At 35.9% G+C, this 16,023-nt stretch overlaps 2 pseudogenes; one reads left to right on the top strand and one right to left on the bottom strand.

Annotated features, from left to right (window-relative positions):
• Positions 1–1,083: 1,083 nt before the first annotated feature.
• Positions 1,084–5,113, top strand: LOC121367021 (annotated as a pseudogene).
• Positions 5,114–5,123: 10 nt separating this feature from the next.
• LOC121367022 lies at positions 5,124–14,706 on the bottom strand (annotated as a pseudogene).
• Between the last annotated feature and the right edge of the window lie 1,317 nt (positions 14,707–16,023).

Genomic DNA, 16,023 nt, shown 5'->3' with positions numbered 1-16,023 from the left:
TTATAATATTTATTTACTTTTTTTTAGAAATTTATTGTTTTATCAGAATCTTTGTTATTGAACGAATTACTTAAATGTTTGATTAAATTGATGTTATTGCAATATGGAGTATGGAACCAGTAGAAGATCACAAAACGGACAAACTTTTACAATACACAAAAATAATAAGAGTGATTATTATATGTAGCACAAATGGAGTGTTGTTGATATTATAGTACATAGAAAACACAAAATAAAGAACAGTAATCTTTCAAAATGTTCTTAATTTACTGATGTAATTTTCTTTTAGCCAGCTGACGTTTCCTCTTGATGTCCTCTTGACTACAAGCTAGACCAAAATTATTATAGATTAAAAATAAACTGAAAATAGAAAACCTACCTCTCTTGGGACGAAGAAATCATTTTTTTACTTCCAATATTACTAATGTCATATCATCATCATCAAACTGAAATATTTTGATCAATGCTTGTGTGGAATCTAGACTAGTCAAAAAATGGGTCAGTCTCTAAAGCAAGTAGATTCATCCATAAAATTTTGCTGACTTGAGTCCAAAACATGGTGTCTCCTTCGTCATCTTCATCCATTCTCCACCCAATTTTGATACAAGCATTTTTGTTGTTGTATGCTTCGTGAGCTCCTTTTGGTCACATGGTTTGAGTATGTCGGTAAAGGGATTAGTACGAGGACTAGAATGGAGTGGTTGGACATGATACTGTTGAACGAGGGAATATGTACAAAGTGAAATTGAATGTCTTTGAGTAGGAGACCGAGTTGTGTTGTAGATCTGGATGTTTGATGCAGACATGGATTTGATATTAATATTACAGGAAGAAGTCTGCAATTCACAAATAACTTCTGATGTGATAGCTTGTTAAAATTTGCTGGTCTTTTGTCGTGACACACAGCTGCTTGACTGACAGAAGTTTTTCATCGGAAAGAGTCTGAAATAACTGATCTAGAAGGTTTTTCTCGTTCAAAAAAACTAGTCATTCAATATACTAGAGTTTGTACTTGTTTCCATACTAAAAGGACTTTTGAAATTATGAACTAAAATTTTCTTTGTTTCTCTTGAATTCCATTAGGAGATGCTCCAATTGGTGAAGACAGACAAGTTTACAAATCTCTCAGAGATTTTCCAACTGGACTTGAGAGGTAGAATGTTTTACGTATTCGTGTAACTAGCTGGTCAGGTAGGTGCTCAAAGTATTGTCTCATCAAATCTGTTGTCTTTTTCTACAGAAGAAACAATGTCTACATTATGAAGTACATGTACATAGTGACTATGGTCTACCACAACTTACTTAGCAATGTGATTTTTTTGCTGGTCACTATTTGTGTGGCACCTTGTCCCATGCTACCAAGACGACATGATTTGGTCGCTTTTACAGCTGGACTGTCCTAGCATGTGAGAAAACACACCCACACATCACTTGAGTAAGTTGAATGAGGGTGGCAAACTACAAGCCACATAAATATACGCATACAACCATTCATATTAACATAGCAGTCATTGCTAGTGATGTAGAGTGAGGTAGAGCGGGGAGCGAAAAGGTAAAAAAGGACTAGATAACGGAGATCGAGAACAAACCAAAAGGCGAAACCTAAGGTGAGAACAGTTCTTGTTCGTTTTGGGGAAGAAAAATCGGATCTGTATCATCAGAACAAAGTCATGTCTATTAGACATATTTAGAAAGTATACACCAAAAGTTTAATACTTGCGTGGATGTCCTACTGTCATTGTATCTTGTTGTATTGATAATCTGATGTACTGGATACACTAGTGAACATCACTCATGTTAGCAGATTCTGCTGAACATGGAAAAGATGTTTCTATTTTGTCTTCGTTTCTTATCCTTTTCGAGTCGTTGCCGATGTTGTCCTCAGTCTCCAAAGCCAGACTACTCCGTCTACGATCTCTATCTCGTTGTAATCGCAATATCCCTCTGTTCTTTAGTCTCATTGCAAGTCTTTCTCTACGATGGGACCTTTGACAAGCTAACCTCAAATTCTTTCTCTTCATGGGACTCTGTCTGTAACCTGTTTCTGTTTCTGCGCGAATTCTATCATCATTGAGTCTGCTTTCTCTTTCTTACTCGAATGATTCATTCGGGGGGTATCTCTTTTGACGACGTTCCCTATCACGTTGCTTTCAGAGACGAGACTGCTTTTGCTCTGGCGTTTCTAAAGACAGTTTATCGACGACGGTCTCTGTCTCGTTTTAATCTCTTCAGATCTTTCCTCCGGGACTTTCTGTACTATGTCTTCCTTTCCCTGACGTTCACCTGACAAAAAGTTCGGTGATACCACTATAAAGCCCACCTCTTCCTCCATGCTGGTTGTTTTGCGAATAGTTTTAATGGCGTGGCGCAATTATTATTATAATTATAATTATTATTATTGTCATTATTTATTTTTATTATTACTACCACTTTAGGCAAAGATTTGTAGTAATATCTTCATTTGAACGGTTGACAATCTAGAAGTTAAATATAACTCAAGCACAACTGGGTCAGATAAAAAGGTTTATGACATTACCAGACAATAATTCCGCAACAGTCATCCCAGACAACATCTTGATTGATTCATCATAAAAAGGTGATACCAGTGATGACATACACGATAATCCGGTTTAGACCATCACTAATAAAAGTAGGGGAAACTGGTTTTTGTAACTGTTATTACGAAACTATTAGATGACCCTAATAACACTATGAACTACCAATACTCACCCTTTAGAAGTATCAGATCTTCATAGACAGTGTTTTTGTGTCTTTGTTCTTCAAACACATTTCTTTCCTTTGTCTGCAGGGTGTTTTGACCAGCAGTCCACGTTTCATAATGAGAGAGTAGGACTTTCCTGCCAAAATTTAAATTATCAATCGTGGAGTGGGCGCACGAACTAAAATTGGACACCACCTACAATAATAATAATTAGGCGTCCTATCACATCAATGGCGAATACAGTTGGTCGGTACGGTTATAACAAAGCTAACTAAAACTGAAAGTAAAACATATCTGACCCTCTCTAATTATAAACTCTCCTACAGATTATTAAATGTCGTGCCTGCAGTTGCTTGGGGAGCAAAAAGCCTCTTAACAATTGCATAAAATGAAGTGGAACCCTCCAAATCAGGAAGTACGCGTCAATGCTACATTGTATTGGAAAGTAATCTCGATGCTTAGCCGTAGCACCCAAAACTGCCAATAAAAAACTAATGCTCGCATGCCCTACTTAGTATTATTTTGGAGTCAGCCCTTCCTTCTCACTTAAATCTAGGACTACGTATAAATAACACCTTTTTGATGTGAAAAGATAATAAATCCATCCTATGAATATATTATACAGAAACACAACACCCATTTAACTGTACAGTAAGTACTATGATTCATGACCATAACCTAATTCATAGGTGTAGGAACAATTTTGGGCCAGATATGTAACATTTTAACCTTAAAGCGTGAAGTATTTCAATAACACACAAAATCACACATATGTCGTCGTTTACACTGACAAAAAATTTTTAAATGTTTTTACATAAAACGCTGCATCTACACTGGATAAATTGTATTAGCGGATAGCCGGAGTGAAAAGTGGCCTCATCTAAATCAGTTTTGATTGTAAACCATCCACACTCACCAAAAATATTTGGGGGGGTGGGCGCACGATGCCCCCTGTGCCCCCCCTGTTCTAACACCTATGCCCTATCTATGTTAAAATGTCAAATCCATGTTCCTCGATTCAAAAAAGCAATGAACACAAACGTGTGTAGAAGTAATGATATCAAATATTCAAATAGTTCCCCCCCCTAGTCAGTAATTTTCTCATTTTTGCTGGCTATTTCACTTTCTTTAGCAACTAAACATCTCTGGTGTACAGGACATGATCTTCACAGCTTAGTAGTAACTTCTACTATAAGTTTTTATTGTGACTCAGAAGCAAGGCAAGATGATTTTCTCTTAGCAATAACTTTGGAACATCTTATGCTAGGAGGAAACAAGATGAGTATGCTTAGATTTGCATCATTTTGCCGAACTCTTCTTCTTGGTCATCTATTTCAATGCTTCCTTCAGCATCATCACTAAAGCAGTATGTGTGTTAATCGCTTTCCTTTATACAATATACCAAAAGATATCTGGTATACTATAACAATAAAGTAAGAATGTCCAATAAATTCTCAAAATACCTAATTGCTATAATTAAAATGTTTTAGCTATAGTTTACTAATTAGTTTTACATAACTGCCTTACTTGGAGATTGTTTTAACCCCCCCCCCCCCCCCCCCCCCCCCCCCCCCCCCCCCCCCCCCCCCCCCCCGATATCGAAACCTGCTGCTCTCTTCAGATACTAAATTAAACAGTCCCTTGACATGTCACTGAAACACCTGAGACATATCTAACCTATACTTATGATAATAATTGTATTTATTATTTTAATTAGCATGGGGCAGCTGCCTGTGTTACAAACTAGGTTTTAAAGAGTCACATGTAAACGAGTTAACAGTGTATCTTCTTTGTTGATTCTTGCTACAGGAGTATGCCATACCTGATGCCTATACCATTAGAGGGTTTTTTTTTTTTTTTTCCATTGATCCTGAGGGGTTGTTCCCAGTGTTTTCCATGTTCTTGGCCATGAAGGGGCGGTATTGTAGAGAGACACTATCGGAGAGGGTGTGACCTGTGCAACCTGGCGATCATGTGATCCCCTTTATGTTCCACAGTGCAGGTCTTATATTTATTCTTTTTTATGTACTTATTCATTCTTTCTCTGACATTTTAGGGAATGTAAGTTTTGTGGTTAGTCCAAAGACCAATTTGTGTAGCAAGATACGAGCAACACAAGGTAAAGAGTCATGCCTGATGGGACTAGTCGGTTTACCTGTAAGGGGAAAACCCTATATCATTTCATGGGAACAAGCACCTTCACTGAGTACACTGTTCGTGCCAGAAATATCAATTGCTAAGGTACACAAATACAGATGCCACGTATTTAAAACAAAGACTTTGTTCTTTTTTAGGTGAATTCATCGTCTCCACTTGACAAAGTTTGTCCTCTTGGGTTGTGGAATTTCCACAGGCTATGTGCTGTCCTCAATACAGGTACTAACTGTGTAATAGTATGCAATTAGGACACACCCATCTCTTCTTGCAGCTCGTGTTGAAGCTGTAGCAATGTAGCTATATTTTGGTTGATGGGGCTTTTGGTCTTGCTGTGATTATGGGCTGCAAGGAAGCTGGTGCTAAACGTATTATTGCTAATTGACATTACCCTGATAAACAACTATAGGTAGGCAGTCAACTGTTATGTTTTTAAATGACACGTGGTTTTTTTTTTCAAAAAACCTACTCATTTGAGTGCCAATGAATTTGGTTAATCCTAATGGATCATAATCGTCCTATACAGCAGCCAGTTCTGGTTTGATTTGACTGATGTGGTTTGGGACTTTACATTTGAATGTATTGGCAATGTCCAAACTATGGTAAAATGTAATGTTAACAGTAGACTTATTTCATTGGCATTCATTTTTAAAGAGAGCAGCTTTGGATGCTTTGTCATAAGGGATGGGGCCCCCCGTTTTGGCGTGTCTACAATAATAGGCGTGGCTGCTTCTGGGCAATGTCTTTTTGCATTCCATCTTGATGTTTGATTTTTCATGTAATATAGAAATATCTACTCGTCCCTTCCAGCTGGTTACAGGTCGAGTTTGGAAGGGCACTGCTTTTCGGAGGGTGGAAAAGTCGTGATAGTGTCCCAGAGCTTGTAGAGCAATATTTAGCTGGGAAAGTGAAAGTGGATGAGTTTGTTTCTCATACATTGCCCTTTCTGACATCAACGATGCCTTTACTCTCATGCATGAAGGAAAAAGGTATTAATAAGTAGTTGTAAAAACATTTTTACATAGTTTTGTTAATTTTCCCTCCAGGCATTCGTTCCGTGGTGAATTTTTGAATTTCTAGTTTATGCCGTTAATATTTCTTTAATGGTGTTAATTTAGAATGAATGAAATCAATAATAATTTTAAACAAGTAACTGTATGTTCATAATATTAGTGATTCAGTTTTAAAAGTAATTATTAAATTGATTCTTAAAACAATCAATCAATTTGAGATATTGGTAGCTAATAAGTGTTTTGCAAGAAATTGAGTCATAAGTGGGAGTTTTACTTACCTGTTCTCATAAAGCCTCCAAATTAATTGTTAGGTATAATCAATTAAACTGATAATAGTTATCGTATGATAATGATTGATTGTTTCATTTAATATGTACCTCAACAGACAAGATGCTATTAAACAGTTTTAAATAAATAAATTCTCAGTTACATGTTCATACCGTCTACTTATAAGGTAAATAAGATGTATTCCTAAGAATGTCTTGACTGATCTAGGGAATTAACTCTATAACCATTTCTTACACAGACTTGATTGCACATCTTTGTATGATGTCTTAATTCAAATTAATTAATGGGAATTATTACACAATCCACTTGTAGAATATATCTGCAACAGTACAACTTGAAAAGTACTTATCGCGTCGTCGTTGGATTCCAACTTCACGGCTCATCGTTGGATCATCACGTCTCGTCGTTGGATCATCACGTCGTTTTTCAGTTTTGTCATTTTTTACTTTTTCATTTTTGTTAATTTTTATTATTTTTTGTAATCACCGCCCTTTTTTAAATCTCATCTTCTTCTTTTTCCCTACAGAAACTTTGCACTTTCTACTTGGACTGGTCTTTCAGGGATGTTCTGAATTTGATTTTTGATGGATCCTCTTGGAAACTCTCACTTGGACTGATTTTTTTGATGGATCTCCTGGAAGCTTTCCACTTGGACTGATTGTTTTTTGATGGATCTCACTGGAAGCTCTTACTTGGACTGATGTTTTTGATGGATCTCCTGGAAGCTCTTACTGGGACTGATGTTTTGAATGATGATCTCTATGGATGTAAAAGATGAGTCGCTCTCCATCTTGGATGGACTCTCTCCTGTCTTCCTTCAGGCCTTCTTCCCTTCTCTTTTATTTTTTTTTATTTTTTATTTGGGGCTTCTAGCCTATATACACCACACATACACACATAAAACCCTACAAATCCCTCTCCCCCCCCCCCCCCCCCCCCCACCACCACCCCCCGGTGGCGGGGAGAGGGTATGTAGGTATGCGTGTGTGTGGTGTGCGTTGTGGTGTAGGTTGATGTCCTTTTTCACTTCCTCTTTCCTCCATCCATCCATCCATTACATTTTCATAACCAGTTCAGTTATAACTACCTTTTCTTTCTTTCCCTGCAGGACCATCCTGTTGAAAAAGGTGAGCTTCTCTCCATTCTACATCTATTCATTCATCATCATCTCTTCAGCATGCAGTTCATGACTTCTCTCTCTTTTTCTTTTCTCTATGTTCTCAAATTGTGGACTTGGTTGGTTGCTGGATTCTCTCTTTCTGGACTGGATGGACTATTGGGGAAACTTTCTCTGGTTTCTTTCTGGACTGGATGGACTCTTCGGAACTTTCTCTGGCTCTTTCTGGACTGGATGTCTTTGTAATTTTTTCTTTATAGTTTCTTAATATTTTTTCTGTTTTTTTTTGATTTTTGTAAAACATTTTTTTGTCAATTAGATCGTTTTAAAAATTAATTTCTTTATTTTGCTACTTAATCTTTTATTGTTGAATTGTTTAAACATAATTTTATAATAATATTAATAATAATAATATAATTATAATTTTATAATTGAATTCTTTTATACTTAATTTTCGAATTACTTAAAATTTAAGTTATCTTTAACTTAGTTCTTTCTTAATTGATTCTTTAATTAATTTGTCAATCAATTGTACTTTTTTAAATATAAGAAATTCAAAATTTAATTGATTAAAAAGAAATTCTTTTTGACTAATTTTAGTTTTTATATTTAGTTTAAACGTTCTAAATTTCTTAGATTTACTTTTAGTTTAATAACTAATTGTTTTAATAATTGATCATACTCAAAATTTCTCTAGTTAATTAAACTTCTATAATATTATTGTTTAAAAGGGCGTGGCACGGTTTATGCTCAAATGGCTGAAACAAGTTAGTTGAGAAGTTAACAGACATTTTTTTCTTTTTTTACACACTATTATGATCTCTGTAGTGTGTCACTGATAACAGAGGAGACCACTCAGTCAGTGAGTGTTGAAAGAGAAACGTGTTTATGTTCCAGTGTTCACACCCAAAGTTATAAGTTCTCTGTCAAACATCAGTGTCTTTCTGGACCACCCCCAGCAGTAGGCAGATGTTCGTTTCTTGGATATGTAGCACAGAAGGTAAAGAACATTTTTGATGTATATTTTACATAGATTAGAAAAATAAATTCACACTATTTATTGAGTCATAACGTTGTGGGAATATTCCAGAATGTCTAATCCCAAAATATTGTAATAGCCAATATGTCTAAAGATAATAGTGAAAGTTATAAGGATATATGTGATTGTTTGTTTACGGATTATTACTACATCACCTTCATTATAATAACTCTTATAGGACAAAAATCTTTTCTCGTATCTCCAGTACTTCTTTGCCAATATTCACAAATCTGTTTAGAGTGAGTTTACTCATAGCCAGATAAATGTTTTCTTCATTTTTTTGTGTTTAGATAGTCCCTCTTCTCTGTTCTTTAAATTATTATGGTCCTAATGTCAGTAAACTTATTTTCATAGTAGCAGCATTATCAGTTACAAATATTCCCTGTCATATGTTAAATTAACACTGACTTGATATTTAAAATTTCCATACTAACCGCCCAAGCTACCCTTTCAATGAACACTTTTACATTAGACAATTAGGGATTAGATGAATCATTTTGGGATTATACATTCTGGATATAATTCCATACTAATTCCTATATTAACTGGATATACATTCTCCATGATTTACCTTGTTTTAGTTAGGAGGTAATTTTTTTTGCTATGAGCTGAAGATCTGTTGGATTCACAAGGGTATGTTCTCTCTCTGAAACTACCCAAGATATTCTTCGTCGTAGAGTTTTCCATGATTTAGTGAGTTGATTTAGTTAATTTTTTTGACAAATCTTTTGTCTCAGAATCCACAGGATATTGTGGACTATCATTGCCATCTTGTTGGTCATGTGACTCAGGATCAGAGTGTTATTTGCATGCATCTGTATGTACTTACTTTAAAAGTCACAAACATATAGTTCTGTCTTCCATATTGTAAATGTGTAATTTTTTTTTGTTAACTGGCTATATAGGCCCAATCATGGTGGTATCCTCTACGTGCGTCTCAAAACTGCCATCTTTATGGGAGCATCACAAGTCACCGAAAGAGAAGGGTTAGTGCTGCTGGTTACCATTTCTCAAATTCACCTTCTTCACGTATGGTGACATACAATATATAAGTCGTCTCATTCGTTTGATTAATCACATTTGTTCCAGCTAGTGTCTTGAATACACCAGGGACCAGGGATAACATGGTACCTATTGTATGCTCCCTTTTGACAAGTTCTATGATCTGAAACTGGACAAGATGAATCTTAACAGAACAACATTGTAAGATATATCTGACTAGTTCTCTTAAATATCTCAATACACTTTGTCATTAGTATGTCCCCAATGAATACTCCTTCAACTGGCTATGAATTACCTGATTTATTTTATCCTGTGGGTTCTGTCAATCCCTATCGTCAGATGCTCTCTCCATGTTACAGTACTTAGCTGAAAATGGAGTCACTATCATAAAATGGCTGGTAAGTTGATGAGGTATTGTGTAATTGTGTTTATTGTGTCTATCATAGCCCAATCCATGGGAATAGACCCATCAGATGAGAAATGTGTTCCTTTTATAAAAAAATGAAAGAGTTGTATATGGTAAATTGATCACATGACTTATTAGTCATACATATATGTACTATATTATTAAACATGTAGGTTTTGTTAGTACATTGTGGTGAGGAGCATTCTGTTAATGCTGTTTTATTGATAATCGACTTGGAAATCTTTACTGTTTGAGACAGTAAGCCAGCTGTCCAGTTCTCATCTTTTATCCCCCCTGTCTCTCTGTAGACCATTGAATTTTGTGGATTGAAAAGTTATTACTGCACATTGTGCTACTGGGTAAGTAAGTATGATGTTATTGTATTGTATTGTTTTGAGGTTAGTTTGGATCACAAAATGAATGTACTTATTGTGTTTTGTGATCCTTATATGAAGACAACCAACATTTTAATGTCATATTAATTCCGTCAGGGCTATGCTAAACAGACTTTGATAACAATAATGTCTCTGTACCCGTGTTTTGATCTTTGGTTACGATTGATGAGAGACGATCAGTAAGTCATGTGAACATCATTGATTCAGTTGTCATGTGACCAACCACATTATTATAAGGGTCTTTTGTATGGAGATATAGCTGTCAGTGTGTGCAGTCTTGAGAGTGTCCTACTTACAACAGCTAATACAAGCAAAGTAAAATAGAGCTTAGATGTCCCATCTGTTTTTATTTTGTTCCTTTTTACAATCAGGACATCCCTGATCGGCTGGTATATGGATCAGATTATCCAGTACCTGCTATTAATTTAGTTAGTTGTACATACCTCTCGTCTTCAAGGTACAATAAAATATAAGAGAGATGGGGTGGACAGATAGGCAAAAAATGCATTTTAAAAAAGAAATTAAACATGGTAGGTTTGGTCTCATTACTGGTGAGGAGAGTTGCTTTGAATGAGCTTTATCATTTACAATCCCTCTATTTTGATGTGGCTTCTAAGAGGGTGTTACGTGGTCCTAATAATGAAAACATTCCTGTGCTCTATTCAAGGCCCCACTGACTTGCCCCTGTGAAACACTGAGCTACTATTGTAGGGGATAATAGTCAATATTATTGTATCCTTTTTTTAGCTCCAAAAGTAAATTTATATAAATTATTTTTGTGAATTTATTTCTCAGCATATCAAAATTATAAATAGTTTATTATTCTCAGCATATCAAAATTATAAATAGTTTATTATTACATTTTATTGACAATAAATTTTATATTAACTAGCTGGTAACTGGATTTTTGTGATCGATAGTACTCTCGTTAAAATATCCCATGCTGTCGAGCCATAAATCCATCTGGTGGATTCTTGCCACTACAAGCCAAGGCTCTCATTTTAGTACCCTATACATGAGTGCTATAAAAGAAGGAATTATTGTAATGTGTTTACCTGAAATTAATTCAAAATCATCTTTTTCTGGACAATCAAAGTAATCCATTTGCGATAGTTTTTTATTATAAGCAGCCACTTTAAAAGGAACAACTTCCAATTCGTTAAGACCAGGTGCCATCTGAAGAACCTATAAGAGACAGACAGCACAATACATTAGGATCATGCACCTCACCAACAAACCTTACTGCCATGAGTTGGATATATATAGGATCTTATTTAGTATCAGGATGTGGCATTCCAGCTGGATCACGTCCCACGATATAAAAAAGTAGCACCGGCAGCTATGCGAGCTTTACAATGCCACTGAACTTCAGTTAGGTCCTCAAAAGTAACAAAATAATCTTTCCACTTCTTATAATTTATCTTACCTGCCGTACATCATGGGAGAAGGAAAAATACTAATACTGTGGTACTGGATCAAGGACTCTTCATTTTTATAACTAAAACAGCAAGATGCTGAGACGGTTGCGTACTGGTAGAGGAACATCAGAGCTTTGGTCCACCCTCCTAGTGGGATGGAGTAATAAGGTGGGGGTTTCTGTAGCCTCGTTCAAGAAGCATTTCCTTGTATCCTACAATGAAGAAAACTATTCAAGTATCAAAAGAAAAACAAACTAACACCTCATCATAGAGCATAGGACCATTGTGTATAGGGTTTCTTAGTTGAAATGCAAAAACCAGCATCAGAGTGGCGCTTCTTAAACTCCGCCCGCAATTCAACTGGTGTCAAGACGATATTGATCTAAACCATCCTCCCAACGAATCGCTCCAAGCATTCCAAGTCTCCGCCCACCAACCAGTCACCTGACTCATAAATATCTAGTGAAAAATGTAGATTTTGAAATAACATTATCTTCTATCAGTTACCTGGACATAGGGATGACCTTTATTACAAAGTACCCAATTGACTACAAACAACGCTCTTCTTTCGATGGAGGATAGAACTCAGGATTTCGAAGGAATGGCAACATGCGTTTGATTATAAAAAGCGAAAAGGCCGGAACCTGTTCCATTTCTTTTTGTCTTGGTTCGATACTGCCAGCACTAGTGGTATTGATACTGAAGACGCCATTATCTAGAGAGTAGGAAATGTATACACTGAAGGATTCTCTTTCTCTCATGAAAACCATTAAGAGGAGAAGCCCAGCCTTCACTTAAGGACCTTGAAATATAACTGTAATATATACTACCAGCTTCAAGAGGAATTCCCAAATACACAATACACAATGAACAGTAATAAGATGGTGTTGACTAACCTAACCTGAATCCATTGCAGATTCAAGTGTATTAATAATGAGATTGGGAAGGGGTCTTTGCTTCAGCTTTCCCACCATCTCTACTGATCACAGGTTACAACAGTTCTTTGACTTTCTTCTTTAAGATCGAGGAAGCAATAATATTCTATAGATGATGAAAGTGAAAAAAATAAAGTTGCAAAGTAAATTGTCATAGATCTCACCTTTTCTTAAGCAATTTTTGTATTACTTTATCTACACAATCCTCTACTGTCCATAACACCTGCCTTCAAAACAAGGTCTGGATTTTCAGGCTTCATCTTTTGGCGTCAATACCAGTAAACCTGGTATAAAGTATGTAAAAAGTTACCCTAAAATCACACATGACTGTACCTTAATTAAGCCAGCTCTAGCTTTCCTTATAAAGCCCTTACAATCACGATGTTCACACAATCCATGAGTGTGTCAACAAATATTTCAAAGAAAAATGGAAGACCACATCTTCATGCAACTTACGAGCTCGCTGCGATCCTGAAAGAACGATCTCTTTGTACAATTGTACATCTAAAATTACCTTTGAGAAAGGCGGGAAATAAACATACTACTCAAAAACAATAATACCAGCATCAGCAAACAGCTTAGCCACTTCAGAATTCTCCTGATATTTTCTTCCCCTGTTCCTGCAGGACTGAAACCCAGACCTTGTTCAAGCCTGAGTAGAAAATGAACCCAACAACAATAAGATTTAGTAAAAAAAGTTCAGGCAAATTGTTCTGTTATAACCACCAAATAGAGAAAGTATATAAGTATACTGTTACTATAATATAAATATTACAACAGAACAATACAGATTATTGTCAATATTCTATTTACTTACAGTTGCTTTTTATTTATTGTCACCATCTAAGCTGTATGATGGATTCCTTTAGAGAACATTTAGAAACTCCTCTGTATTTAAAAGGGCCTGATGGTAGTTTTACCAGCCCAGATAAACAGTAAACCACACACCACAACCCGCGGAATCCATCTTGTTCACCAACCACTTCACCCGCGTTTCTTTCGAGTGATGTGGGGGGCTTTTGAAAGACGTTGTTGCAAACTTATCTATAATGGAAAAGACATGTTATCACAAATGTTGTCATAGTCGAATTAGTTCTACTACGTAAATAATGCTTCTTAGATGGACTGTACATTTATAACTCATTCATTAAAAAAAGTAACTACAACACTCTTACCATTCACATTGTTAACTGAGGCTCTATTCTTTGAAATGATTTTGTCACGGATGACTGATAGATCGACGTAAATAGTCTCAGATTCACGTCGCCATATCACAGGAGAAGACGTCCGTTATCACAAATTTAAGGGCTGTGGGCGCATACCCACAATTCATCAACGAGAACGCCTCGGTACAGCATGAAAAAGAGGCTATAGGGGTGCTTGGCTTAGCGTCATGTGAAGACATAACAAAATATTGTATAAAAACATTACATATTATTAAAACAAGTGATTTATTGCATCAGTATAAGTGCTATTGTACATGGATCATCCTCTCTGCTATGATCAGTTATCTAGTGGGAGGGGCAAATGGGGATTCCAGCCACACCCTTTATGGTCCATTACCTCGCTGGATCCGTCGGACACGATATCAGTTTCTCACGACGATATTGGACATTCTTTGAAAATCTATAACATACATAAAAACCAGAGTATTTGTATCTTAGAATTTTCATGGGCAACTAGATTGATAAGACTTTTCAAGTTCTGATGATATTCTCTCTTCATACAACCACCATCCGCCACCCTAGCTTAGTAAACCCATTGAGGGGAAGTCTCAATGTCTTGTGATACAAGAGCTGATGGAGCTTTGGGTGAGAGATAGCATCAGATGGAATAGGTTGTCCGACATAAGGCGCACACCCAGTGTCGGACAAAGACACCTTTGATACATAGATAACCAAAAAGTGTGTTTGCAAGGTTAAGGTGACTGGGTGGATCCTTTTGGTCCTGACAAATCGGCACATAGTTGGTCTTCTGTACAGACTTTTTGTCCTCTAAATAATAGAAAAGAACTCAACATATCAACGTCGGTGAATAATATCAGTTTGTACAAGTAAACAATAAAAAAGTGTATACCTTCGATCTTAGTGATAACTTGCTTAATTCTGCTTCTAAATGATTGACATCATCTGTCTGGTGGGTTTTTTTTGTCTTTTTGAGGTTTACCTGATCTTCATTGTCTTTTTTTGTTGTTGTGTGGAGCTCTTCATCAGCCATTGCTACCGAGATTTGTTTATACCGAAAGTAATTTAAAAGAGGCGTGGCTTTCTAATTAGGGAAATGGCAGTAATTTCAATTGCCAAATTGATACTCAAACCACTAACTTAGCTAGCTAGATGGTGCCATCAACACTTTAGACTAGGAGGACCTATTGTCTCTTTAGAAGCAAGAAAATTGAGTTTTCTTTTTCTTAAACATGTAAGATTTTATAATGTTTATATGTAATTTCTAATAGAAAACCTTGGGTGATACTTACTGATGAATGAATACTTGTATTATATACAATGCCAATTTTTTTATTACACATTGTATTTCCTTCTTTAGGCGTATCCTCAAAGACCGTCAAACATAAAACGGTTTCAGAAGGATCACATGGACATGAAAGATGATGAAACACGCCTCTCAGAATTTAGGGTCTGGTAATATTAAACACTTGCCGTTAGCTCCCAGAGGGGGAAGACCTTAATGAATGGATAGCTGTAAATAGTGAGTTAATAGAAAGTTTGCTGTTTGTGATGCTACAGTGTAGTGTAGTGGGAATTGTATTAGGACATGAAATGCTTCAGTCAAAGTGTGTGATTGTACATTCACAACTGGTATTGTGATGTGTGTGGGGGACAATGGCCTCTTTACTCAATGTAGTAATTTTATTGATAGGCTATTAAATTTATCACAATTTGTCATTCTATTTGCACTGATATTAGATCTTGTAATTTTGTGTTTGTATTTATTAGTATTGATTTTTGTGTCTTTTCGTTTCTTGTTTGCACAGGCTGTCGATTTCTTAATCAGATCAATATGTTATATGGTACAATCACTGAACACTGTACATTCAGACTCTTGTCCTGTTATGTCTGCTGGCTAAGTAAGAAGAGAGAAAGAGAGAGAGAGAGAGTGGAATTAAACACCAGTATGTAAACAACCCAAAAGTTTATGTATCAAATACAAAATATCAACAAAGTAAATGTTTATTTGTGTTGTTGAACTTGAGATAAATTGCAGTCTGGCGCGCAGTACACTTGGTTTCCTTAGCCAATGGACTATAAATAACCGTTTAACTCTAGAAAAATCAGGGCCTGGCTAGATTGGATTCTAGAAAACAGTAGTTACATAATGCAACAGTCATAAAATTATTTGGTCTCAGCAAAAAAATTGATTCCAATTTTGATTCCTTGCATAGACATTTTTACATTTTTGTATTTACTTTAGGGCGTTTGACATTTTGGACCAAACCCAAGAGGGCAGTATGTTAAAGACAATATATTATTGATGCATACTATTCAAATCACTTCTTCATCCAGCACTATTTCAACA

The sequence above is a fragment of the Gigantopelta aegis genome, unplaced genomic scaffold, assembly GCF_016097555.1.
Source record: "Gigantopelta aegis isolate Gae_Host unplaced genomic scaffold, Gae_host_genome ctg8377_pilon_pilon, whole genome shotgun sequence".
Lineage (NCBI taxonomy): Eukaryota > Metazoa > Mollusca > Gastropoda > Neomphalida > Peltospiridae > Gigantopelta > Gigantopelta aegis.
The sequence above is the reverse complement of the archived record's forward strand: the minus strand, read 5'-3'. Positions and strand labels throughout refer to the sequence as shown.